The 23,539-nt window shown below is 39.2% G+C and overlaps 1 protein-coding gene across 1 annotated transcript in view; it reads left to right on the plus strand.

Annotated features, from left to right (window-relative positions):
* The window catches only part of LOC102843189 (dystrophin-like), a 1,161,727-nt gene that overhangs the window by 348,207 nt on the left and 789,981 nt on the right, over positions 1 to 23,539 (plus strand). The window lies entirely within an intron of this gene.

The following is a 23,539-nucleotide window of genomic DNA, read 5'->3' on the forward strand; positions in this document are numbered from 1 at the left end:
TGTTCCTTCTCTTGACCATCCATGGGATGTTCAGTTCTCTTCTCCAGCACCACAGCTCAAAGGCGACAATTCTTTTTCTGTCATCCATATTCATTGTCCAGCTCTCAGATTCATAGCAGGTGATTGAAAAGATCATGGCCTGAATCAGACACATCTTAATCCTCAAACTGACATCAATACTCCTCAATAATTTTGAAAGGTCCCTAACTGCAGCTTTTCTCAGTGCAATGCATCTCCTTTATATCCTGACTGTTGGTCCAAAGGTGTTAACTGTGGGTCCAGGTAAGATGAAGCTGTTAACAGCTTCAGTCTCTTCTCCATCCATCATGACACTGCCTATCAGTCCAGTGGTAAAGAATCTGTTTTCCTGACATTGAGATGCAATCTAAACCGAAGGCTGAATTCCTTAATCTTCTGCAACAAGTGCGTCAGGTCCTCCTCACTTTCAGCAAGCAAGGTTGTGTCATCTGCATAATACAGGTTATTGATGAGTCTGTCTCCAATCCTGAAGCCGTACTCCTCCTCATAGAGTCTGGCTTCTCAGATAATTTCCTCAGCATACAGATATACCTTGATGTTTATTATATTTGGGAATTCTTATTTTTGGAGGGTTACCAAAGGGTTGGTTTTTTTTTTTATTCTTGTTACTTGCTCTAGAGTCTATTCTCTTAGTAACCCAAAACATTTTACTTTCCTTGGGTTAGGAGAGTAGGGAGCTTTGTGTACTCTCCAAAGTGTGCTTGGTTTTCTAAAGGGTTAGTGAGAACACTGATTTTTCACTAAGGTGACAGAAGTAAGGGTATTCTAGAAACTTCCAAACTCAGAACTGATGTTTGAGGTTTTGGGCAGACTTGGCAGTCTGAGTGACTAGACCAGTTGAGGAGTCTATTTCTTATAGGTTTTCAAATTTGAGTACAATTTTTCATCATAATCTTTTATGATGCTTTTTATCTCTGTTCTATTGCAATGTCCCTTATCTCATTTCTTATTATTTGCATCTTTTCATTTTTCTCCTCCTGTCAACTTAGCTAACAGTTTGTCTATTTCTTTGATCCTCTCAAAAACCCCAACCTCTAATCTTTCGGATGCTTTCTATTGTTAGTCTGTTCTGTTTGACTTATTTCTGCTCAGATCTTTTTAATTTCCTGTCTTCTTGTGACCCTGAATGTCTCTTGTTGCTTTTTTGTGTGAGTTGTAAGGCTAAGGTATTAATTTTGGCCCTTTATTCTTTTTTGATGTGTCCATTTATTGCTATAAATACTACTACAAATACTGCTTTTGCTGTGCCCCAAGGTTTTGTTGTTTTACTTTTTAAATTTTTTTCATTTTCATGGACATTTACAGATTTTGGATTTCCATTCATTTTTTAAAAATATTTTTAACTATGTAGAAGTTTGTTTCATGGTCTAAAGTATGATCTATTTTGGAGAATGAGTCAAAATTTGGAAAAGAAAATATAATATGCTGCTATTCAATGTTATGTTCTGTATGTCTCTTCAAGATCAAGTTTTGTGAAATTTAGGTCTCCTGTATCTTTTTTTTCTGATGGTTTTGACCATCATTGGAAATGCTGTGTTAAAGTCTCCTACTATTGTTTTCTTGAAGTTAAGATGCTCGACTTGACAGTTACTGATTGCTGTCGAGTTGAGCATGACTCAAAGCGACCTGACAAACAAAAGACCTGAAGTCGTTCTATAACTATCATCATTTATCAAAGTTCATAGTTTCCAGGGGCAAGTTGTTTAGGAAGTGGATGCCACTCCTGCTTTCAAACCTGTCTTGAACTGGGAGCTCCACCACACACTGTCCACCATAGGCCGCCATTATGGCAGTTGACCTCCCAATGGCACAAGGTTTACCATCACAGCAACCCCAGGTTAACTCAGTTCAGGATATTGCCAGAAGAGTGCTGTACCAATTAGAAGTATATTTCTCCAAAATATATTAACAAATGAATTTTAAATACAAAGGCCCTCCCTGAGGTCTTATTGACTCTAAACAAGAGAAATAAAATCAACCAATATTGTATGTTTTTGTTATGTGCTGTTGAGTTGCCTGCACGTACAACGACCGTATGTACAGCAGATCTGAACCCTTCCCTGTCTGGAGCCAGTCTCACTAACTCTGACACACCAACCCCCATAGCCCCAAATACTGTATCCATCTCATCTGGGATCTTCCTCTGCTGCACTGTCCCTCCACCCTTCTGAGGATGATGACCTTCTCCAAGGACTTAACAGTACCTATCGACAATAACAATAACAACAACAATAAACAACAATTATTGTAGACTTGAAGGAACCTAACAACACAATCTTCCTTTCCATTTTGTTAAACTTTACTTTTACCTATTTTGGAGCTCTGTCATTGGGTGCATAGGTATTTGTTATGGTTGTGTCTTTTATAGTTGATTGACCATGAGATAAGAGATTTTTTTTCTCTCAGTGTGTCACACCATTAAGATTTGACTTTTTCCACAGCTTTAACTTTTTTTGTAACTTTTTGCCAGCATTTCACAATCCTTTTGGTGATCCAGGACATGAGATCTGGCCTCCATTAGTGTCTTTGCTGTCTTTGGCCATTTTCCTTTAGTCTCGTGAGATAATAATCTTTTTCTGGATGTCATCACACCTTGCCCCCCATTCAACCCTCTGAAACATGTGTAAAACTGTCTTTAAAAAGTCTTCTGGGTAAAACCTGAATTTTGGATCATTTTTTTTTTACACATAGCTAAAATTTTTTACAGAAATGCCTTGCCCCAATTTCATGGTACAATTTCCTTTGATGCTTTTTGCTTTCTGGAATAGCATCACCCATGCACACTTGACAATTTGAGCAATTTCAGTAAACTTGTTGCCATCAAGTCAGTTCCAACTCACAGCAACGCTACAGAGCAGGGTAAAACTGCCCCGTAGGATTTTCAAGACTCTGAGTTCTTAAGGCTTTCTGGTAACATAGTCTGCAGAGTTGGGGTGCTAGAGAATGAGAGACAGGTCAGCTATGAGGCAGAACCAATTCAACAGCAGTGAGATCTTGGCAAGTGTACCACCAGGGCTCCTTATTTGAACATGGAGATCCTCCAAATGTTCTTGTTCAACACAATTTTGTGAGGCGATGTGCTGGCCACCTGAAGGCATGTGATTTGAGTCCACCAGCTTCTCCTCTGGTGAAGGATGGGTCATCTCTTGTGCGACTTACAACCTCTGAAAACCTGCTGGAGGGTCAGAAATGAGCTGGTTCTGACTCAACTGTGCAAACAAGCAGAGCGACAAGAAATTTTAGGCCAATGGATGCTAACTTGTGGGTGTTGCAATATAATAATTTCTCAGATTACAAGTATGGCTCTCTTTTTTAAATTATTATTAAATTTTATTCGTTTTAATGAGCATTTACAGAGATTTTGGGTTTTCATTCATTCATTGTTGCACTGTTTTCTCTACACTCCTCCCCAGTTCGTTCTTCTTCCCCTCCCCCCGAATGTCTGTTTTAATTGACAGTGCTTGTCAAAGCCAGTTCTGATTAATCTCCTTTGTCAGTGTGTCCTTTGCCATTCCCTATCACTCCTCCCTGAGAGAGACTTCACCCTGATTCATAAGGAAGGTATGACTCTCTTAAACCAATTCTGATGCTTTATATAGGAAACTAGTAACAGAAAGGAAATAACAGGAAGGCTTTTCAAGAAACAAAGTTAGCATAAACGGTAGACTTTTATTCAGCTTTTGCTGTAAATAGGCTAGTGGAAGAATCTGAAACAGATAACCGGCTTGCTTTGTGCAATGGAGAGCTGATAGCGAGAGCAACCAATAATTTTTGGTACCAGTGAGCAGAACATTGATTTTATGTCCTAAATGATGTAAAAAGTCCTTTGTAGCTGCTAGAGTGCTTTGTATACATGCAAACACAATATATATGTATATTATACTTCATTTCCTGTGCATGAATCAAATGCAGATAATTGTTCTTAACATTAAAATAAATCTACTTGAAAGTTAAATGCTGGACCAATAACAGAATTTCACTCTTAGTTTATGAGATAATTATGTTGTTTTCAGCCTGTATCAGACATTTGCAAGTTCTGAGTACTAAAAGAGCAAATAATTATGATCACATTTGGCCATAAGGCATCAGTTGTAAATAAACTTGAAATTTTTATAGGACAATGCGCAGTTGTGATGAACTGTAATGTTTTTTTTTTCAAATGGTGTCTACACAAAACCATAATTACTTTTTGATACACTCCACTCTATGGATGGAGGCTGTCAAGTGTAGGTAAATGCCAACTTGGCTTAACATACGTTTTGCACAAAGTTTTCTGACACCCCCCCCCAACTTTTATCCAATTAGAAAAATTGTTTTTGCCTCCTCAGCCGCATTTTAGCACTTTTTTTCATTGTAATAGAATTATATGCAAGCCTGTCTCATCTGCCAAGCAGTAAAACTCCTAAGGAGAAGAAACCTTTGCTTATGAGACTTTTAATTCCTTTTGCTTTGCATGGTAGCTGGCAATTTTAAACGAATGCCATATATAATGAATATTGTAGAGTGCCAGTGTGTTTACGTCCATATTTCAGCAAATGTATTGGTTGATGGTATGATGTTACAGAGCATTTAACAAGTTTTAATTGAGTACATCTGATCATATGTCAACATGGATTTTTAAAGAGTTTTCTGTGCAAGATGAAATTGAAGACCAAAAGACATGGCAGTGAGTAACAAAGGTAGGGTTTTGTTACGTGACTTCATCTTTATTTCTTTTTAAATTTTAAGAATATTGTAAGGGAGCTCTGGTGGCCTAGTGGCAAGAAGCCGCACTGCCATCCCAAAGGTATGCAGTTCAAATCCACCAGATGCTCTGCTGGAGAAGGAGGGGCAATCTCCTCCTGTACTAGTCAGATCAGATTTGATGGTACATACACACAAAATAATAAAATAAAATTTCTTAAAAATATTGCAGTAGTGTGAAAAGCTTCTTTTCTATATAACATATGAGGGGATTTAACTGCAGCGTGAATGCTCTTAATTTGTAATTTATATCTCAAAACTCCTGTTTCTCTGTATACAAATCATTATACAAGTAATCTATGACTATTATGTAAGCAGATCATCATTGTTTTGCTACAAGTGGCAGGTTTTCGTTTTCCGGGGAACTCTTGCTCGCCAAATGAGTCTCATCAAGGTAGCTTTGAAATACTTCTTTTTGAGACCAGTTAATCCTGTATATTCGAAACACTTCCTGTGAAAATAATTGGTTATCTACTCTCAGGCTTTGTCTTGGTGATGCTCTTTAATTAAAATGCACACGAAGAGAAAAAAATTTAGGAAACCTAGAATCTGGTCATTCCATATGGGTACAAGAAGACAGAAGGAAGAAGTGATAATGCATGAAATGAAAACCAACTGTGTGTATGTTTTTACTGTAGTAGGTCATCCAGGACTGTAATTATCAATCTTATATCCAAGTGCTAGCCTTGAGATTTTTTTAAAATTTATTTGGGTATTAATCAATATCCAGGCTAATGTCATACGCCAATGAGTCTGAATTGACTCGTAGCTGAGCCTCTAGTGGGTTTGCAGAGGCAGGAAATCTGATAGTAGGAGATTGCCCGTCTTCCTTCTGTGTGGATTAGGGTTGGGAGCACAAGTCTTGAACAATAAGCCCCCAGGGCTCCCTCCAGATCCTGGAGTACTTAAAAACACAAAACAAAAAACCCCACACAAAAAAGCAACAACACAAAAACCCAAACCGCTCAAACTCACTGCTAGGTTGCTTTTCCCTATCAATGACCCAATCTCAGGTTTCTCAGTTGATGAATCTTTACAGTGGAAGACCTATCTTTCTGTCATGGAGCAGATGTTGGATTTGAACAACTGACTTAGCAGCAGAACAAGCATATTCCTTATGCTAGAATGGAGCGTGGATAGTATTTCAGGAGTTTCAAACTTGTTGTTAGGTGGTGGGGATTCTACGACAAATAATAGCAACCCTAAGCACAACAGATGTGAACTTGGCCTTACCTTGCACCAACCTCAGGATCCCTATTGTCCTTAAGCCCTCTGATGTAGTCACTGTGTCAGTTCATCTCTTTGTTGTCGTCGTCTTCTTTCTTTTTTTTAATCTCAACTCGTTTGTCTCGGCATAATGGCTTTTTCCAAGGATTGACCCCTCCTTCCCATATGCCCAAAGTATATTAGGAGGATTCTTGCCAATCTTGCCTCTAAAGGAGCACTGTGGTTACACTTCCTCCAAGATAGACTTGTTTGTTCTTTTGACAGTCCAGGGATATTCAGGGCTCTTGATTGTTATGAGCCAGGGAGTCAACTATGAATCATAGAGATCCTGTGCACAACAGCTCTGAAACCTCCTCTATCCTCAGCCAGTCTCACTGTCTCTGACACACCTATCCTCATTACTCCAATTACTATGTTATTCCATCTCATCTAAAGCCTTCTTCTCCTACACTGTCCCTCCACCCTTCCAAGGATGATATCTTTCTCCAACGACTGAGATGGAGCCTCAAAAATCCTTGCCCCTAAGGAGCAGCTTGGTTTCAATCTCTCTAGGACAGAATTTGCTAGTCTATGGTATGTTCAGTACTCTTCTCCAGCATCACAGCCTCATAGGCACCAATTCTTTTCTGTAATCTTTGGTCATTGTCCAGTTATTGCAAAGACCCTGGCCTGGTCAGTCTCTGAATTGACATCACTGCTCTTCAATACTCTGGAGAGGTCCCTGAGAGCAGATTTTCCTAATGCAATTTGTCCTTGGATTTCCTGACTGCTGGTGTCGAGCGTCTTGATTGTGGAGCTGAGCAAGCTGAAATTGTTACCAATCGATGAGAATCTTGGTTTTCTTCATGTTGCACTTCAGTCCATATTGCAGTACTATTGTACTCTTGGACAACACAATTCGAAGGGGATTTTTCTTTACTCATTGTCCAATTTTCAGATGCATATCCAGTAATTGAAAAGACAATGGCTTGGATCATGTACACCTTATTTTTGAACCGACATACTGGCTCATTTAGCCCTTTAAAGAGGCCTTTAATAGATTTTCCCATTTTTGCACATCTTTTGATTTCTTGACTGCTGTTACCCTGAGTGTTGATTGTGGATCCAGGCAGAATGTTGTTGGCAAGTTCATTCTTCTGTGTTGTCTCCACTGATAATGCCTATTGGTCCAGTGCCTAGAATTTTTGTTCTTTTGATGTAGAAAGGGAACCCATAGCAGTCTTTGCTCTTCCTCCAGCATGTAGTATAGGGGCAAAATCAAAATGAAACCATTTTGAGAGGTATGGTACTCTGCTGAAATTCTCAGCCAACAGTGAGAAGTCTTGGCAATAACCTGTGAACATACATCTATAGAAATCTGTGGCAAGAAGCTGTGCTGCAATCCCAAGAAGCTGTGCTGCAATCCCGAAGGCACCCAGTTCAAATTCACCAGCTGCTCTGTGGGAGAAGGATGGCCAATTTGCTCCTGTGGGATTAACTACCTCTGAAAATGCGCTGAAATGTCACCTGTGGATTGCTTCCAACTCGACCATACACAACAATGGGAACAAGACATTAGTTGGAAAACAAAGCCAAAAATCTCAGTGGTCTTTGTAATGGCCTGTTCCTTGACTTTATCTTAGGGCGAGTTACAAATACGTGTTCTCTGACTTTCTGCCATTACTTATAATCACTTCTGAAGGTTTAACATTATTCTACCTTCTTCCTTCGGCTTGTTTCCGATCCTGTTGAAAGCTGTCCTGAAAGATATGTTTTACTGTCATGGTGACCTGGGATAATTTGTCGTCTTCTCCTTTCCTTTGCAATGTCATTTTATTTTCTAAATGTCAATGATGATTGGAGTGCATCAAAGGCAAAGGAATTTGGCGATGCCTCTGGTAAGCAGAGGTGGATTTGTCTATTCTGTTTCATTTCCTTTGTTAGGCTTTGATTCCTGTTCTGAAAGAAAGGACTCGATTCCAAATATGAATTCATGGAAGGTAACGCTAGCATTTCATCGATGTGTGTGTATATAAAAAAAAAATCTAATAATAAATTGAACCACTTAAATGTCTATATATTAAGGAACCAAGATAGGAGGTTATAATTGACAGCGTTCTCTTATGCTCATATGTAAACTTTCTGTTCCAAATAAGAGTTCAAAAATGTAGAGCCTACATGGGAGAGATGGCAAAATAGTGCCTTAATTTCCAATCTGCTCTTCAGTGGCGACATGTCGTAAGTTTATTGATGATTCTCAGTGTGTTGGCCTATTAAAGCTTCATATTTAGTGTCATGAAACTTAATGGAAATTAGGATAAGGAGTCGCTACTTTGGTGAAAATGGTAGAACAGGTTCCTTGCATTCCAGTAAGGAACAAAAATTATTGAACATTTATGTCATTACTGGAGCCCTGTGCATTGAGGAGACTTAAATGCACATACTCAAAGTGCTCATAAATAAAAGTACATGTACAAGCATAGAGTTTGTATAAAGAACTCAAAGCTTTTTTTCAGTATTATTTCAGGCCCTACATTGTGCCATTTGAATCCCATGACCAACGATGACTACTGTTTATGAAAAACTAACTCCCAAATCCTGAGCCTCTCTATTTTGAATGTTTTCCTATTCATGGAAGGCTTCTTCCACTTCTGAAATAGCACCAAAACTTGCTGCATAAAACCAAATCTACAAGGGAGCTCAGGCGGCCTAGTGGCAAGAAGCTGCACTGCAAACTCAGAGGTACATGGTTCGAATCCACCAGATACTGTGCTGGAGAAGGAGGGGCAACCTCCTCCTGTACCTGTCAGATCCAATTTGATGGTACACACACAAAAGAATAAAATAAAATAAAAATTAAAAAAAACACCAAAAAACCCAAATCTACAAAGCCAAGTGCTTTTCATCAATCATTAAAAGGAATGTTTTCTTACCCTTCATTTATTTGGCAATCAATCAAACCTGCTTGGCATGTTTATACATCTATATATATATTTGCCACCTAAAAGCCAGATCTGTATAGAGAGGGAAGACACTCAAGTGAAGTGAAGAATGTCTGTTTGCTGTATCAATAGGGCTTAAGCTTTGTCAAAGTCTTAAGGAATATTGTATTAAAGATGTCAAGGAAAGAAAGTTTTAAATAAGAAATGCCTGGGACAGGTAAGTCGTGAGCTTCAGAGCTGGAGCTTAAATTCTGCCCTAAATACAATAATGACTGTAGTCAGGGACAAATGGGTGTGCCCCTTTAAGAGTGTCCGTGGAAAAGGCGCAGGAATGCATGTACAGCTATCCTATATCTAACCACCAAAGGCTTTTAAGAGCTACAGTAGTATCAGACACATTTGACCCATAGCAATCAGGTACAGAACTTGCGCAAGAGATAATCTCGGCTTCTAGGATTCTCCTCTGCAGTGGCTGGCTAGAGAGTTCTGGTAGAATAGTCTGTAAAGAATTGTTTCTAACTCAAAGGCCATGGTTCTATGGTGGTTTCAATGCAGCTGCTCCTTAGGAGAAAGATGGGCAATCTCCTCCCTTGGAGGAGTGATTTTGCAATATTGGGGGTTTTTTTGGGAAAAATCCAGCACCCAGATTGTGATATCTAGGTGAATAGCAAGTTATCAAATAGTCTGTGTTGCACAGTCAAATATGTCCATGATATCCTCTCGCTCTTTATTAATCCAGAAACTTACTGTAGGCTACACTTTGGCGGGGGGGGGGGGGGGGGAACAAACAAAAAACCCAACCTAGTTCATTGTTCTTTAAAGTTTGCATTGTAAATTTGTTTTCCAATCAATATTTCCTACACCAGTAGTTCCATGACATCACTTGAAATCTCTGCAGTGTGTCCGCGTTTGCCCTTTCACTCTCTCCTGGACTCCCTGTTTTTCCTCATTCTTCCAGTCTTCTTGTCTCTTCCTGTCTCATCATCTTTGGTTTTGGGCAAATGTTGCCCTTTGGGTTTCATATAGCTCTAAGGGATTTATTCTTTCTGGATGCTACTATTTCTTTTATGTGCCTGTCTATTTATTGGCTGTCATTTCAGCCAGTAGCCCAAGGAATGTCCTGTTTCAAGTAGTAGGTTCTTTCCAGGTGAGAGTGTAGGGTAGTCTAGTCTCTCTCAGACCACTGAGTATGGTCTTAATAATTAGAATTTTGTTCTACGTGTTTTACCATAGGGGACTTCTGGTGGCTTAGTGGGTAAGGAGTTGCACTGCCAACAGAAAGGCACATGGTTCAAATCCACCAGCTGTTTTGAAAGGTTGGCATTCGCCTTATAGCTGAAGGATCAGCTATGAGTTGGTTCACATAACTCCTCTTGCAGGAGGGCAGGAGGAGACAGCTTTCCCCAAGGCTCATCACGTCAAATGTTAAAAGATTCATTTCACCTCAGCTTGAAATCTGCCTACTATGATCTGTTTATAAAATAAAAAGCAAAAAGATACAGCCACTTTCAAATGTAATGCTCTCATAAAAGTTTGAGTGTGTATATATCTTCTGTAAGTATCCCCAAGCAAAATAACTTTCAACTTAACAATATATCTTTTGTTTTGTTTTATTTTCACTTGGATTTAAAACAAAATAGCTTCGCAAGCATCAGTTTGTTTTCCAGTCTCTTCTATGAAAATATATAAAGCCAACATCATCCTAAATATGCATGCGGTTCCTAGTGTGGGAACAAGATCATTCCCAAGTAAACCTTTTTTTTCCTTTTAAAAAATTATTATTCATTTGTGCACAATGAATGGAAATCCAAAATCTCTGTAGATGTCCATTAAAATAAAAAAAATACAGTATACATGATTAAAACAAACTATATAGGAATGATTATATGCAAACCAATAAAAATATGAGAAAGAAAAGAAATTTAAAAAATTATTTGTATATAGTTTCATATGCTTTACATTTTGTTCCTGTATATTGTGTTATTTACTGCCCCCTTTTAAACATCTTACTAATAACTTCCTTCATGAAACTGGGTAAGCCAGCTGCTTCATGCTTCATGCCCTAATATGCACCTTTTCTTTTTTATTCACTGCTGCATATTTTCTCCCCTCGTCCTTGTTCCAGATTATTCTTATACATATAAGGTCTAATTCTATATTCCTTTTGGACAGTTCTTCAAATCATCTATTCTAATGCAGTGCTCATTATCTATACACTGGTTCCCTCCCCAACCACCACATGTCTGTCCTATTTTATAACAGTGGTGTTATTCAGTATTTGTCCTTTTGTGACTGCCTATAGAGAGAAGCTTTACGTAGGATTTGTAGGTTAAATTAGAAAGGTTGTGTAAGGCTGTTATTTGTCATTACTTCTGTCCAGGGTAAGAAGTCAGTTGCACTGCCATCCCCAAGATAGATAGTTCAAATCCACCAGCTGCTTCATTGAAGAAAATTGGGGAATCTCCTCCTCCCATGCAATTCACCCTAGGATTAGCTGTGAGTCGATTCCTACTCAATGGCAATGACTTTGAGTCTTTTGAGATTTCTGAACAGGGTTATGCCTTCAGGCTTGACCACCTGCTGAGACTTTGCCTTTAAGCCCCACATATACTAAATCAGAATGTACAGTATACATTAAGAATCTCCTGAGAATTTGTTAAACTGTGGATTCTTCTCTACACCTCAGTGTATCTAGGGTGAAAATGGAAAAGGTCAGGAGGAGGCTGCATTGTAAAGAACCAGTTTGAAGCCCTGATATAGCACAGGAAAAAGTTTGGAGGCTTTGCAATGATTGAAAAGTTGCATGTGCATTAAATGAAGGGGATTGTGATGAAGAATTTGTTGCCGGTTAGGGATTGGTTCAATTATTCTAAAGTGAGGACAAATTTACAGAGCATTCAGGGGCAAGTAGTAGTTGCCTCTAAGTCAGCTGTTCATAACTCAAGGATTGCCTGTATTACTCATGTATTGGGGAAGGCTGAATAAATCTTACTAAAAGCATATTGTAAAGAACATGGATTTCATAAGATGCTGAAAGCAAATAGTTATAATTGGGCATTGGTGTTTCCTTCTTGGGAGAGTAATACTGTTCATGTTTAAAGCCGCAAAAATGTCTGTAATTAAAAAAGTAATAAAAATCTCATCTCAGTCTAATCCAGTAGATCTAAACTTTTATTACAAAGATGATATTTTTATTTTTGTCAGACAGTGGATGGCTTTGTAATGGACTAGACTTTGTAATGGACTAGACTTTGTAATGGACTAGAATGTTAGGAAACTCATTTATCAAATCACATGGCTGAAATATTTATGTAACCTTTATTAACTGCATTAGTAGAGGCTTGGCATAGCCTGTTAACATTTGTTTTGAAGGATAGCATACATAACAGGACTAACTGAATCAAAAGTATTGTCCTAAAATAATCTTTACACTTTAAATGTTAAACCAAATTATATCCCCTGATAAATTCTTCTGGCCAAAACATAGTTTGACTGAACCAGTCGAGTAAGTCTGCCTTGAGTATTGTGGTTCTGTAAGAACCAGTTATGTCGGATCAGCTAGCTACTTTGAGAGATTTTTGCTATAGTGTACTGATGAGACAGAACTGACCCATAGCTGACCCTGCAGAGGGTTTTTAGAGACAGGTAATCGCACAGGAGGAGATTGCCCATTTTCCTCCCATGGAGCACCAGTGGATTAGAACTATGTGCCTTTGACTTGGCAGTGCAATCCCTTACCACTAGCCCACCAGACCTCCCTATGATTTGAGAGAGTAGACAGGAAATTTAGTGGGTGGTAGGTTTATGTTAATAAGAGGAACAATTCACAAACCAATCAGGATGGTCGTGCCACTTGAAATATATCACTAAATTGTACATGTAGACATTGTTGAATTGGTCTTGTGTATATTCTTACCATCAACAACAGAAATAAAATGAGACTAACTAGAAACTAATATCGGCTTAGTATCTGCAGACATGATTGTCTTAGAGTTCATTCTGGATATACATATTGTTTTCTTAAATCTTGAGGGAATGGATGGAAATATATATGGGTGTGTGTATACACACACGTGTCACATAATGAGAATGAAATGAAATTTTAAAGATTCTTTTCCATTAATTCCCACCATTATAAAAATTACCATTCTATCTGGTGGCCCAGTGGTAAGGAGCTGTGCTGCAATGTGGACGACACACAGTTGGAATCCATCAGCTGCTCCATTGGAGAAGGATAGGTAATCTCCGCCCATGCGATTAGCACAGTTGCCGCAAATGACGGCTATAAGCATGGTCGTCAATTTAAAAGTGTGCGGCAACGTGTTAACTGCTTCTGAAAATCCACTGGAAGGTCAGCTGTGGGTTGATTTCAACCCTATGGCTCACGCCACCACCAATGTATGACTTCAGTTATTTTAGAACATGTTTTAAAAACAAAACAATTCTCCCCAATTCTGAAGTAGATGGTGCTCATCTATTACTACTGACGATTCTGAACAGGGTCACAGTAGATGGTGTGTGGTACAATGAGAGAAAACTGTTGAACACTCAGTTTCTCCTTTTAAAAAAAAAAAAAAACCCAGCTAGAATCACTGTAACAATTGAGACCAGAGAATTTCCCTGAGACTGTCAACCTGAGATTTCTTTTTTTAAAAAAAATTATTAATTTCAATACACGTTTACAGAGGTTTTGGATTTCCATTCATTCATTGCCACAATTTTCTCCCTTCCCACCCCTCCCCACCAGCTCGCTTCCCCCTCCGAAGAGAGGGAAAAAAAAGAAAAAAAATTCCTTCATTAGTATACAATTCCCACGTCCCTTCTCCCCAACCCCACCCTGAGTATACTTCTCTATGCAACCTTAATTCTAGATTCCTGTGCTAACCATAATATTCAATCATATATCACCTCTAATCTGTTCTTTCCCTCATCTGTTTCAATACAATATACATAATTTATCCAGTTTTTTCTGTCATACCCCAACCCTGATGTCAGACCCATTCTACAACAGTGGCACCATGCAGTATTTGTCCCTTTGTGACTGAGATATTTCACTCAGCATAATATCCTCCAGGGTCACTCACTTTGAATAATATTGCATGAGTTCCTTGTTTTTCAATGCTGCGTAGTATTCCATTGTGTGGATATACCACAGCTTCTCTATCCATTCGTTTGTTGATGGGCCCTTAGGTTGCTTCCAACTCTTTGCTATTGTAAACAAAGCTGCAATAAACATGGGTGTGCATATATCTGCTTGGATGGCAGACATGGTCTCTCTGGGGTATATTCCAAGTAATGGGATTGCTGGGTCAAATGGTTTCTCTATTTGCAATTTTTTGAGAAAGAGCCACACCGCCTTCCACAATGGTTGCACCATCTTACATTCCCACCAACAGTGAATAAGAGTTCCAGTTTCTCCACATCCTCTCCAGCATTTGTTGCTTATGTTCTGTTAAATGTTGCTATTCTGACTGGGGTGAGATGATACCTCATAGTTGTTTTGATGAGAATTCTCTTTAAACTTTGAATTTAAACTATCTCCTGAGAGCACCTTTTAGCCAAATAACAAGTTGAAACACAAAATAAGGGACATGACTTTTAATTTTGTGCTCTCCTGAAAAAAAAACATCTGTGTGAGACCACAAGGTCAACATTTACCCTATAGCAGAGATGAGGCAATAAGGCATCTGGGAAACTAGAGTGCTGGGTGTGGAATGTTGGCACCTTGGGGAAAAACATGGCTATTGTCACCCAAACAGTTTGTATTAGAATTGTCAGTTGAGGAACTGCATTCACTGTGTAAACATACGCCACTAGCACAACAAAATATTATTTAAGAGAAAACAAGGAGGGGGGAATCCCCTCCATTTTGATAGCATTGTCCATGGGCTGGGCTGTACGAGAGTCTTTATCTTCATCTGTGCAGTGTAGGTGCCCAACCTCATCAAGAAGTAAAGGAACACATAAAATCACAGTGAAATAACCATCGGAAGGGTGAGCATTATAAGACAATACAAGGTATTGAGAATGTGTGCGCCATCTGGAACTCTTAAATATCACTGGTGCAAGTAATGTGTTTGGAAATTGCTACTAAAGTTAAATTTGTGCTTCCCCTGGGAGCACACTTCTTAAGCATTTGGCCGTGATCCAAAAGGTAAGAGGTTCAAACCTAGTAGCTGCTCTGGGGGTGGGGGGAGGATAATGGCTGTTACAGCTTTGAAATCCCTATTGGGCTCTTCTACTCTGTTCTGTAGGGTCTTAATGAGTCAGAATTGACTTAACAGCAACATGATTGGGTTAGGATGATCCACTAATTCTTCTCCTATGCCCAGACCCAAGGTAAATAAATGCCTCACAAAATAACACGTATAGGATTGTTCATAGCTGTGCAATTCACAAAACAGCATATGAGCAAGTGCACATCAGTGTCTGAAGGGATAAAATGTGATCTGTGTGCATAATGGAATACTACACTATAAATACACTAGAAATAAACACTATAATTTTTTTAAATGAACACTTGCAAAGACCTGAATGAATCTCACAGATAAAATACTGAATGGGAGCATTCATACTCTAAGAACCCATTGGTAAGATGTCAACAACTAGTCTAGGTCATGTAGTGACAGACATCAACGGAGTGGCTTCCCACTGAGGGAGAATGAAATTGACTGGGGAAGAGGGTTGGGGAGGTGTCCTATGTTGTTGTTGCTGTCAAGTCAGTGATGACATATATGTTGAGAGAAACATTTGATAGGCCCCGTGTGTTGGTGTCTTTGTCCAGCAAGCACTTCTTGATGTCCAAAATAAATACATTGAAGCCTGTCATCATAGATGTCTTTTTAAAAATTAGTTGAATTTCCGTCACCAGGACTCCTCTTTAACCATGGTCTGGAAGCTCCATGGAAAGGTCTCCTTCATGGAACCTCTCCTTTTTGGTTAACCCTGCTGGTGTTTGAAATACCTGTGACAGTTTCCAGCATCATAGCAACAGGCGAGCTGTTGTAGTACGACAGACTGGCAGATGGGTGGTGTGGGGAGATGGAGGAACCAGAACCAAATAGCCAGTTGATTCCAGCTCATAGCTAACCTCCATCAGGTTTCTGAGGCTGTGAATTTATGGGACATGAGACAGCCTATCTTGTTACTGCACAATGGCTGGTAGATTCCAACCACTCACCTTCCTATTAGCATCCCAACACGTCATACACTAGGACACTAGGGCCCCTTGGCAGATATATAGGTTCCAGGAAAAGTTCAGGACTCTATTCTTCTAAAAACACAGAATTTTCATTTCATCTACTTTTCTGGGTATACACAGCATCTCTGTATAGCATTCTTGTCAAGTGAGCATTCAGTCATGTTGTTTTTGTGCCATTGAATTGACCATGACTCATAACGACCCTATACACAATAGTTCTGATCTCTGTCCTATCCTGAGCCAGTCTCATGTCTCTGAAACACCTGCCCTCTATACCAATCACGGTGTCAATCCATCTCATCCACTTACCTTCCTACACTGTCCCTCCACACTTTCAAGAATGATGATGTCTTTCCTGACAACATGCCCATAGTATGTGAGATGGAGATTCAGAATCTCTGCCTCCAAGGAATAGGTTGACTTCACCCTCTCCAGGTTAGACCTGTTAATTATCTTGACGGTTCATGGTATGTTCAGTACTCTTCTCCATCACCAAAACTCAAAGATGTCAATTTTTCTGTCCTCTTGGATGACTGTCCAGCTCTCTGACAATGTTTGACAACAAATAGCAACAGTCTTTAGTCATAGAAGGGGGGGAAAAGGGAATTTTTATATTGTTTGTCTGGCCTAAGCCTTTGGAAGGTGCAGAAAGGGTAATACTTGTAATTAAGCTCAAAGGTTAAAAGGAAAAAAAAAGTTTTCAAAAACCCATCACAGGTAGCTAATCTGATTCCCACTGCCTGTCTGTGGATGGTGATTTGCCAAACCTGTTCTAAACAAGACCAACATGCACTGCAGGAAAAAAAGGGAGCCATCTTCTGTGTTTTACAATGATAATATGATTACAAATTGTGCCATTTTAGAAACTTTCAAGCAGTCTTATCTGGCATCTGCTTAATCTGAATAAAAACTGTTACGCATCATATAATTTATGTATGGAATTTCCCAGAATGCTATTGTTAGAAATGCCACTGAGCTGTGAAAAATCATCTCTAATTTGATCAATATGTGCTTACACATATGTCATTAATTGCTGTTGCTTTCAGACTCTAGTGGATGTTTTATGAGCCACATGGGCCATGAGCTTGCTTTATGGTAACAGAGACAGAGAATAAAGAAATCCCGTCAGGATAATAACACCCACATCAATAGAGGGTATGGTTCAGAAGTGCTCTCATTGTCAGAAACTCCATAATAAGAGCGAGAAATGACAAAGAGGCCCATTCCAGGAGGCTATAAAAGAGGCATTTTGGCATAAAAATATTTAAGTATGAATTAAAATCAAAGCAAATATTCCTTTAATGTATAAGTGAATATTGTAGCTGAGAAGGTTTCCCCCCCCCCTTTTGTGTGTGGAATGAAGGAAAGTAGGGATGGAGAGAACTGCAGGGGCCAGATAATTGAACAGAGGAGGAAGGGGATATTTAGGGAGGGATTTGAAGGCCTTTGATGAAGGGAAGTCAGGTTTCCATCTTCAGGAACGTAAGGGGCCATCTCATTGCTGCCCCCATTAAAGAAACCATATTAACAACATTTCTTGAGTTTTTATTATGTGATTGGCAGTGGACTAAAAAGGAGCCTTTTTTTTGGTACAGCTACTCACAAAACAGTCAATGCACTAGACATTCAATTTCCTGGGAGGAGACTGTCAGCTTCCTTGAATATTGCACCCTTGGAAACCCTACGGGGGCAGTTCTGCTCTGTTGTAGAAAATAAACAAAATAAAAAAATTCGAGGCTAGGGTTTTAAAATTGTTCTGCATCTTTAAGAAAATATTGAGATTGGCCTCCCGGAAGGGGCCAGAGAACGGCCAAAGTTTGGACAAACAGGTCCTGATCTGAAGAGCGCTTTGGCGCAGAAGTTTGTACTCGTAATGGAAATCAGGGAGGAAGATCTAGCACAAACAAGATAAACAATCTGAAGAGGTAAAAAAAAAAAGAAAAAAGAGAAAATATTGAGATTGTTGATAACTTTATCCTGCTTGGTTCCACAATTAACACACCAGCCAGTCAGGAAAACAAAAGATGAATTTCACTGGGTAAGTCTGTTGACAGGGGCTTCTCCATCATCAGAGAACTGGATGATAGAAGAAGGATGATAGAGGAAGGATTGATGCCTTGCTAGAAAAGAACATACTGTGGAGTACCTGAAGAGGTACTCTTCAGATTGGCTGAGTCCTGGGTGACTTGATAACAATAATCTAGATGTTTCTAGATTTGGTTCTAGATGGTTCTAGAGTCTTGGTTCTAGGTTCTATATTCTCTGGATATTATATCAGATATCAGTTCTAGATTCGTCTAGATTCCCGGCTCTATGTTCTAGGTTATACTCTTCTCAGTTCTAGGCTTGTTCTAGGCTCTAGAGTCTATGGTCATCTCAGTCCTTGAGGAAGCTTCTAGATTCGTTCTAGCTTCTCAGGCATGGTTCTAGATTAGTTCCATGGCCTGGATTGGTTCTAGGTCCTGGTTCTAGATTGTCTCGGTTCTAGGTTCTCGGCCAGGGTTCTAGACTCATTTTTAGTCATTAGGTTCTAGGTTCTCGGTTCTAGGTTCTCAGTTCTCGGTTCTAGATTCCTGTTCTAGGTTCTAGATTCCTGTTCTCGGTTCTAGATTCATGTTCGTTTCTCGGTTTTAGGTTCTGTATTTTCTTTGTTCTAGGTTCTAGGATTGTCTCAGTTCTGATTCTGGATTCATTCGGTTCTAGGTTCTCGGTTCTAGATTCCTGTTCATTTCCCGGTGTTCTCAATTCTGGATTGTCTTGGTTCTGGATTCTGGTTCGAGATGTCCATATTCTATATTGTTCTAGATTCTAGGTCTTCAGTGTTGTCCATTTTTCTTCATGGCTGAGTAGTATTCCATCTTGTGTGCCCTAGGGTTTAAGACATTCTCCTGTTGGATTTGATTTAAATGTCCTTAGTAGTGTACTTGATTGATCATTCTTGATGAGTCTTTAAAGAGAATAAAGAATAAAGAGGCCTAGCTTCAGAGACACCTCTTCATGGGTTCAAGAGTATTTAAGTATCAAATTGTACTCCCTGACTTTCATGATCTCTATATAGATACATATGCATATATGTTGATTGCCTTCGAGTTGAGCACGACTCATAGCAACACCTGATGAAGACTTTCTAGAACTATCGACATGTATCAAAGTTCATGGTTTCCGGAGGCATGTTATTTAGCAAGTGGCTGCCACTCCTGCATGCATATACAAACACAAATGTATGTATATACATATATAGATAGAAGAAAAATCCCCATGTCTTTTAATTGAGAAGAGGTTGCCAAGAGAAAAAACTAGATCTTTCCTAGAGAGGAAAGTTTCTCCTTGGAGTAAAGGATTCTGAAGCTCCATACTTTGGAGGAGGACATCTTGCTTGGAAGGATGAAGGGACAGGGTTAGGGTTAGGGTTAGGGTTAGGGTTAGGTAAACCCCGATGTGTTGGATTGACACTGGGACTGGGGTAATAGAGGTAGTTGCGTTGGAGACAGTGTGACTGGCTCAGGACAGGGCAGAGTTCAGAGGGTTGCTATGAGTTGCAGACAATAGCGCATTATAATAACATATGCCTATGCCAAACAACCAAACAATGTGATAATTAGTTTTGTTCTCATGACTGTTACTGTAATTTATGCCATCAATCATCTGAATTTTTAACTTAGGGTGACTGCATATGTTTCAGAGTGGAAAAGCTCTCCATAGAGATTTCTGTAACTTTGACCTTTGGAAGTAGATTGCCAGACATTACTTCTGGAGAAGTTTCAACAAACAAGTCTAGAACTGTGGCTGACTCTGAGAAGAATGGGAATCCCAGAACATTTAATCGTGCTAATGTGAAACCTATACTTGGACCAAGAAGCAGTTGTCAGAACAGAGCAGGGCAACACCGCATGGTTCAAAATTGGGAAGGGTGTACACCAGGGATGTATCCTATCTCCATACCTTTTCAACCTGTATGCAGAGCAGATTATCTGAGAGGCTGGGCTCTATGAGGAGAAGTGTGGCGTCAGGATTGGTGGAAGATATATTAACAATCTGCGTTATGCAGATGACACAACCCTGCTTGCTTAAACTGAGGAGGACCTCATGCACTTGCTGCGAAGGGTCAAGGACTGCAGCCTTCAGTATGGACTGAGGCTCAATGTCAAGAAGACAAAGATTCTCACTACTGGACCAATTGGCAGCATCAGGATGGATGGTGAAGAGATTGAGATTGTTCACAGCTTCAGTTTGCTCAGCTCCACGTTCAGCACTCTTGGCACCAGCAGCCAGGAAATAAAAAAACGTATTGCAGTGGTAAAGTCTGCTGTTAGGGACCTCTCTAAAGTACTCAAGAGCAACAGTGTCTCTCTGGAGACTAAGGTGCGCCTGATACAGGCCATGGTCTTTGCAATCACTTGTTATGCATCAGAGAGTTGGACGGTGACTAGGGAGGACAGAAGGAGAATTGACGCCTTTGAGCTGTGGTGCTGGAGAAGAGTATTGAATGTACCATGGACTGCCAAGAAAACAAACAGATTCATCCAGCTACTCCTTCAAGGCAAGGATTCTGGGGCTTCATCTGACATACTTTGGACATGTAAGGAGAGACAGGTCCTTGGAGCGGGACATCATGCTTGGTAGGGTGGAGGGACAGTGCAGGAGGGGAAGACCCTCTATGAGGTGGATTGATTCAGTGACTGGGGTAATTGGGATGGGAGAGTCAGGCAATGTGATTGGCACAGGATAGAGCAGGGTTTAGGTCTGTTGTACATAGGGTCGCTATGAGTCACAAACAACTCAACGGCACATAACAACAACAAAGTCTAGAACTAACTAACTAACTAACTAGTCTAGGCAGAGACTCCTAGGTGTCCCAAATAAGACCTAGGAGTCTTTCTTCCCATGACTGGCTAGAAATGTTTAGTTTCTTGGAAATTTTTTAAGATCACATTTCCTTCTTAAATGTTTTATCATTAATTAGTTAAATAGATATTTCCATATACTCAAGATTGTGTTTTTAAGGGTCCAATAAATTAATGTCAATACTCTTTAAACTAGATAAGGAGATTGAAATAACAACATTAATGGTCAATTCTAGAGTATGATACACTATGTACAGAAGTGAAACACAATGTATATGAACTTTGTATGATGGGCAAAGTCCAAATGGTGACTGATTTTATAAAACATAATACATGAGAAGGTTTGTATGAAATATGTGAATTAAGAATACTGCAAAACACAACATATACAAACTTTGTAAGCAAACCAATCACAATATAATGTAAAATAATTTAAAAAAATAACAAAAACAAAACACAAGAGACAAACACAAAATACCAAAGTGAAAAAATAACTGAGTAATAGAAATTGCAGGTTGTTCCTCTGTTAAATTTAGCAATTGCCACTCAGAAACAAGCTCCTGGATTACAAAGTGAAACTTAGGGACAACTCCTATTTTCCCTTTGATCTTATGTAATTTTGTCTTTACTTTCCAGTAGCAAAATGAGCCCCTACTCAAAATCATCCTCAAGACAATTGCCTTCACTTGGCTGCATGTGCGGCTTTTAACTGATTGAGACTTCCAGCCTTCTTTTTGCAGTAAAGTAAGAGTAAATCAGAGCTTCATGCCTCTGTTTGGACTTACTGAAAATCTTCACTTAAAGGCAGGCGTGTGACTTGATCTCATCTGTAACCCAAGGATTGCCCGCACGAAAGGCTCTGAAAAATTTGTAGATAAAGTAATTTGTTTTGCTTTGGCTAATCTATCATTTCAAGAGTATTTTTATTACTAATGTTCTAATACATAATTGAAAAATACAATTCTTAGTGCTGGTGAAATGATTCCTTAAAGGGGATTTTCAACAGAGCATTCATTTTGGTGTAAACACACGGGCTTTTAAAACAATTTTATTTGTGATTTGCAAACCTTATACTATGGATTGACACAGTGACTGTGGCAATGGGCTCAAGAATGCCAGAGATGATGATGATGACACAGAATAGGGCAGGGTTCAGATGTGTTGTTTGTAAGGCCATGATGACTTGTATTTGACTCCACAGCACCTAACAATCCCAATAATGTGGAAGTCACACAAGATTTCGGTAAAAAGCTACACAAAGCAAAATGATTTTAAAGGCAAACAGATGCATAACTAGAAAGCTATGCTGGTTAATTCCAAATTACTTTCCTTTTTATTATGTGTTAGCCATTTTTGTATCTGGGAAAACAAGTATGGATTGCTTGACTTTGGTTTTAGTTCAGGAATTTACAGAAAAAGAAAGGTGTTGATTTGCTGACATGAACATTAGCATAAATTACTCTGTCTTGGGTCTAGTATAGCCAGATTAACACTTAATAGTATCATTCCTTCATTTTCTACATTAAACAAAAGAAATGCCGGATTTGGGGGGAAAATATGTATCCAAAATAGAATGGAAAGGTTGGCAGCTCAAATGCACAAGCTTTTCTACTGGGGAAAGTTGGACAGTCTCTTCCCATAAATATTTACAGCCTCAAAAACCTAATGGAGGGTCACTGTGTGTCAGACTCAACTAAATGGCTGTAGATGAGGTATCAGAAATTCCGCATTTAACTGCAGGAATATAACATTCTGACTTATAAGCAGTTATAGTTACACAGATGAGTAGCTTTAACGGGTATTTAAAATAGAAAACACTTATTTTTCATATAGAGTATTGGAACAAAAATTGCAGCCATTGAGTGAAAATGACATTTAATCTTGTTCTAAATAAGTCAGTGGAGATGGTGAGAGATCGAAAGATACCTGTATAAAGGAATTATGTAGTACTCAAAAAAGGAGTTATAAGCAAATGAGGTAGGGAACTGAAATGCTCAAAGGGCGTGTAATATGCATTAAAGGCAAATGAGTATTTCTCACAAGTAGGGGATTGTACAAGCTTGAGTTGCCTGGCAAGTTTTTTGATGTTGCCTTTTGGATGAGTTACTTTGATTTGTGAGAGTGACTTGTGAAGGGCCTTGAAGAATGAAAAGACCGGACATTAAGTCTATCTCAGCTGTGCTCATGCGAAAATCAGGAAAGAAATTGCTAATAGAATGTTCTATTATGAATTTCTTCCTGGCCTTTTTAGACTTCAAAATGACTCCATGGCTGGCTACACAAGAACTAATAAAAACATTAATGTTATCTCGTTAGAAACACTGGAATTCATTCGCCTTAGATTTTTGTCCCTCTTGCAATTATGTCCTGGTTTGGCTGCCTTTAATGGTTTGCCATTCTAATCAAGCTTTGTCATGGGCTGTAGGATGGATTGCCTGGTGAAAGACTGATTTCCTTGTGAACCCTATAATCTATCTTGTGGAAGGCTAGGGACTGAAATCATTAAGGCCCTGCTGTTGCCCTTGATCCCTGCTCAGAGAGGATAGAGATTGACTGATTGACAG

This window comes from Elephantulus edwardii, unplaced genomic scaffold (assembly GCF_000299155.1).
Source record: "Elephantulus edwardii isolate Elephantulus edwardi_28Jun2011 unplaced genomic scaffold, EleEdw1.0 scaffold00016, whole genome shotgun sequence".
Classification (NCBI taxonomy): domain Eukaryota; kingdom Metazoa; phylum Chordata; class Mammalia; order Macroscelidea; family Macroscelididae; genus Elephantulus; species Elephantulus edwardii.